Source organism: Trichechus manatus, unplaced genomic scaffold (assembly GCF_000243295.1).
Source record: "Trichechus manatus latirostris isolate Lorelei unplaced genomic scaffold, TriManLat1.0 scaffold00001, whole genome shotgun sequence".
Classification (NCBI taxonomy): Eukaryota; Metazoa; Chordata; class Mammalia; order Sirenia; family Trichechidae; genus Trichechus; species Trichechus manatus.
Genome location: NW_004443937.1, coordinates 43,528,654 through 43,534,317, shown reverse-complemented (window position 1 = coordinate 43,534,317; position 5,664 = coordinate 43,528,654).

Genomic DNA, 5,664 nt, shown 5'->3' with positions numbered 1-5,664 from the left:
TGTCGGCGAAGAATATTGAATATACCATGGACTGCCAAAAGAATGAACAAGTCTGTCTTGGAAGAAGTACAGCCAGAATGCTTCTTAGAAGCAAGGATGGCAAGACTTCGTCTCACATACTTTGGACATGTTATCAGGAGGGATCGGTCCCTGGAGAAGGACATCATGCTTGGTAAAATAGAGGGTTAACAAAAAAGAGGAAGACCCTCGAGATGAACTGACACAGTGGCTGCAAAAATGGGCTCAAGCATAACGATTGTGAGGATGCCACAGGGCCGGGCAGTGTTTCATTCTGTTGTACATAGGTATTGGTCGGAACTGACTATACGGCCCCTAACAACAACAGTCTTAGCTATTTTTGCTCATGCTGTCTCTTTGTTTTTCCTTAATTAGGTTCTTAAGGGGTTTATCTGTTTCATTAGTCTTTAGTCATTAACTATTAGTCTTTGCTAAGAAGTAACTCGGGTTCATTTATCCTCTCTGTCACCTACTTTTGCTACGTCATTACTTTGGGTTTTTTTTTTTTCTTATTTAATCCCTCTCCCTAATTTCATTTGGTTTCTTGTGTTGTTCTTTTTAGAAAATTGTAAAAGCGAGTCTTTAGTTCTTTTTTGGTCTTTCTTATTTATGAGTGAAGGCATTCAAGACTATCACCTCTCCTCAGAGGGCAGATTTCACCGTGTCCTACAGGTGCTATGCCGTGCACTCTTGTTTGTTACTTTCTGACTCTGTTAGTTTAGCTCCCTAGAGCTGCCGTGACATAGTACCACAAGCTCGGTGGCTTGAAACAACAGAGATCTATTTTCTCACAATTCTGGAGGCTGGAAGTGCAAAACCAAGGTGCCACCAGGGCCATGCTCTCTCTGAAGGCTCTTGGGGCGGGGTGGGGGAAGTGCCTTCCTTTCCTTCCTTGCCTCTTCTAGCTCCTGGTGGTGGCCAGCAGTCCTTGGTGTTCCTTGGCTTGCAGCTGCAGCACTCCCATCTCTGCCTCCTTCTTTACATGGCCATCTTACGTGTGTGTGTGTGTGTTCATGGTGTTCTCCTTTCTGTGTGTCTATGGAAAATTTCCCTAGTCCTATCAGGATACCAATCATTGGATTAGGACCCAACATAATCTAGTACGACCTCATTTCACCTTTATTACATCTGCAAAGACCCTATTTCCAAATAAGACCACATTCACAGGTACTATGGGATAGAATATCTTTTTGAGGGTCACAATTCAATCCACAACACTGGCAGTGTTTCTTTTGATTTTCTCTTTGATCCAAAGGTTATCTACACTTGTTTTTTAGTTTGCAACTAGGTGATATTTTTGGTCATTTAAAAATTACTTACGTATAATTTTGTTGGATTATGAAGTGGGAAATTGTGGTTTGTAAAATCTCAATGCATTTTTAAGGTTTTAATTGTGGTCCTGTGTCACTTCTTTATAATCTTTTTTTATAAATATCCCTGAACCTTTGAAAATAATGATATTCTCTACTCAATGCATGTAAAGTTCTATAAGCACTAAGTACATCAAGTATATTGATTGTTGTCTTAGTCCGGGCTCTCTGGAGGAGCAAAACCAGTGAAGCGTATATAGATATAGAGAGAGAAATTTACTGCAAGGAAATGGCTCATGCAATTGCGGGGGCTGGCAAGTCTCAAATCCACGGGTCAGGCGGCAAGCTGAAGGCTTCTGTCAGGCTGAAGGCTTCTGCTGATTCACATGGTTGCAGGATCTGGCAAGTCCAAAATCTGCAGGTCAGACGGTAGGCTGAAAAGCTTCTGCTGGTTCTAGAACTGGAGGTCAAGCAACAAGAAGAGTGCAGGATTGAAAGAGAAAGAGCTTTGCCAGAAAACCCATTTAGATACTGAAGGCAGGCTCTACCCCCAAAGAAACTCCCCTTTCAACTTCAGATACTGTCATGGTTTGAATTCTGTCCCCCCAAAAATGTGTGTATCAGTTTGGCTGGGCCCTGATTCCTGGTACTATGTGATTTTCCTGTATGTTGTAAACCTGCCTTTATGATGTTAATGAGGGAGGATGGGTGGCAGTTGTGTTAGTAAGGCAGGACCTGATCTACAAGACTGGATTGTGACCTGAGGCAATCTCTTGAGATATAAAAGACAGAAGTGAGCAGTGAGACAGGGGGACCTCATACCATCAAGAAAGCAGTGCCAGGAGCAGAGTGCGTCCTTTGGACAGGGGACCCTGTGCCGAGAAGCTCCTAGTCCGGGGGAACGCTGAAGAGAAGGCTGACAGAGAGAAAGTCTTCCCCTGGAGCTGACACCCTGAATTTGGACTTTTCGCCTACTTTGATTGTGAGGAAATAAAGTTCTCTTCATTAAAACTATCCACTTGTGGTATTTCTGTTATAGCAGTACTAGATGACTAAGACAGATACAAAATGGAAAATGATTACATAGTGTCTGCCAAACCGCTGAAAATCAGAGCCTAGCCAAGTTGACACATAGCATTAACTATCACAATTATATTTTTAAATTATTCTATGTTTGTCTTAGGCTGGGTTCTCTAAAGAAGCAAAACCAGTAAAGTGTATAAATATATATATAGAGAGAGATTATATCAAGGAAACAGCTCACGCGATTGTAGAGGCTAGAACGTCCCAAGTCTGTGGATCAGGGTAGAGGCCTCTCCCAAGTCACACAGCTGCAGAAGCTGGCAAGCCCAAGATTGGAAGGTTGGAGAGCAGGGCTCCCGCTCACAGGCTGTGCAGAGCGACGAATCCCAGGTTCGGAGGATAAACTGACAGCTCAAGTCTCAAGAACGGAAGATGAGACAACAGGAAGCAGCCGCAGGATCCAGAGAGAGCAAAAACCCAGAACGTCTGCTTATATACAAATGCGGGCCACACCCCCAAGGAGACTCCCTTTCATCTGATTGGCTACTCACGGTATATTCAATCATGGGAGTGATTACATTAAAACACGGAGAATCACGGCCTAGCCAAGTTGACACACAATCTTAACCATCACAATGTTCTTATTTCTTTCTGCTAGATATGCTAAGGGAGATATCTGTAGGTTTCTGATTATAATAGTAATTTTATTAAGCTCTCCTTGGATGTGTAATAGTTTTTGACTTACGCATTTAACTTCTAGAGTTTGGTACATGATTCTGTGTCTGCCATATTGTTTTAATAAATATCAGCTTTATGGTTACAAAGTGGTCTTCTAGATACTGATGAGGGCTTTGACTTCTCCTACTCATCTTCCTCCATCTTGAGATCTCTCTTCTGGCTCATTTGTGGGTTGATTTTGAGTCTTAATTATTTCCTTGGAAAAGGGTATGTAGGTGCTATAGTCTCTGACTGTTTGCTTTTTTTCAAACATCTTTCTTTTCTCCCTAATAAATGGAAGATATCTTGGCTGAGTATAGGATTCTTAGCCTACAAGCTTTCTCTCTCAGATGCTGCTGTTATTGTTAGCTGCTGTTGAGTTGGCCCCTGACTCATGGCAACTCCTCGCACAGCAGAAGGAGATTCTACCCAGTCCTGTGCCATCCCTGTGATCAGTCGTAGATCATTCTGTGTGATCTATAGGATTTTCATTAGCAGATTTTTGGAAGTAATTGCCAGGCCTTTCTTCCTAGTCAAAGTCTGGAACCTCTGCTGAAAACTGTTCAGCATCAAAGCAACACACAAGCCTCCACTGACAGACAAGTAGTGGCTGTGCATAAGGTGCATTGAACTCGGGGCTCCTGCACGGAAGGCAAGAATTCTACCACCGAACCACCAGTGTCCCTCTGTCTCTTAGATGTTAGTCATTTTCATGGATTGAGTTGTGCCCCCAAAAAATATATGTCAACTAGGCTAGGCCATGATTCCCAGTATTGTGTGGTTGTCCTCCATTTTGTGATCTGATTATCCTCCATTTTGTGATGTGTTGTAAATCCTAGCCTCTATGCCTGTGGTTTTGGTCCCATTTGGGAGTGAGCTGTTCGTTATGTTAATGAGGCAGGATTAGGTCATGTTAATGAAGATTAGGGTGGGATGCAATACCCTTACTCAGGTCACAGCCTGGATCTGATATAAGGGGAGTTTCCCTGGGGTGTAGCCTGCACTACCTTTTATCTTGCAAGAGATAAAAGGAGAGAGAAACAAGCAGAGAGGAGAGGGACCTCACTACCGCCAAGAAAGAAGAGCCGGGAGTGAAACAAGTCCTTTGGACCTGGGGTCCCTGCACTGAGAACCTCTTAGACCCAGGGGAAGATTGACACCAAGACACCTGTAGATCTCCAAGAGACGCTGGGCCCCCAGAGGTTGAAAGGAGACAAGGACCTTCTCCCAGCACCAACAGAGAAAACCGTCCTCTAGAGCTGGAGCCCTGAATTCGGACTTTTAGTCTCCTAAACCATGAGAGAATATATTTCTGTTTGTTTTAGCTGTCAGTGTTGCAAGGTGAGAAGTCTTAGGCCATTTTAATGAGTTTTTCTCTGTGTGTGTGTGTGGGGTGGGGCTGGGCGAGAGGTGGGAGGTTGGGGGAACAGTCTGAACAAGGATGTCACCGTATGTGGTTCCAGGAGGCACCATCCACATTGTATTCTCTGAAATGTAAACTTTCCTGACAAGAATCACAGGTACCTGTGGGCCACACTCTTTCTAGCATCTGCCATTCTTTTGTCTTCATCCTACAACTTCCCAAGCCTGGTCTCCAGATACTTGCCCAGCCCACGGAAAAATACTTCCACTGGTTTTCTCCACCAGAGCTTCCACACAGCTAAAACCCTCTCTTGAGCCCCACTGGCCTTAGGCTTCAGCAGGAGGCGCTCGTGAGCAGCAGAGAGACTGGAGGTGCCAGAGGAGGCAGAGGGAGCTGCTTTCAGGTCACCGTGTTCCCAGAAGCCCCCTCATCCATCTCTCAGGGTAGAGTGCGTTGGGCAAGACTTGCTTCAGCTCTTTCCTCTAGAGAGACAAATTTCAAATTTAGGAATCTCTCAGTGACAGTAAAGCTGTTGTACAGTAACTACAGCATCATTTCAAACCGATTAAGCGTTAAATTATTTTTCCCTAAAATAAAGCTGAGTGTGTAGCATCTGTGTTCTCTATTTAAAAAAAAAAAAAAAGAAGAATTCTAAAAATGTCAGGCATTTGGCTTGTACATAGTCTAGGAAATCTACCCGCCAGCTTGCTTTTGAAAGGGGAAGATGAGACTTCTCAGTGTGTGGGGTGACGGTCCAGAACCGTTAAGATTTACCTCATGAAGATACTCCACAAGAGACTCTGATTAGAAAGCAGAGTCCGTGAAGTAAATGTGTCTCGCCATGTCTGTGTGCTTTTGGAGGGCCTCTACTCATGAAGAAGAAAGAAAATAATGTTCATATGAACTGTGACAGAAAAGCAACAAAAGCCAACAGAGACGTTCTCACATTTTTATTCGAATATTTCACTGATCAGCAGGAAGACGCAGGAAGCTCAGCAAGGTTCTAGAAATAGTTGCCAAGATGGAGAGACCATTTCTTTCCGCCCCGTTTCAAGCTGAACAAATGGGAGAAGATGAGATTGAGAGTGAAGGGAGGAGTCAGTGCAGCGGGGCGACAATGAAGTGCTGCTGTGCCCCAGGGAGTAGTAAGGAGCCCTGGGAGAGCAATGGCTTAGTGCTCGGCTGCTAACTGAAGGGTTGGCGGTTCAAACCCACCAGTGGCTCGGCGGGAGT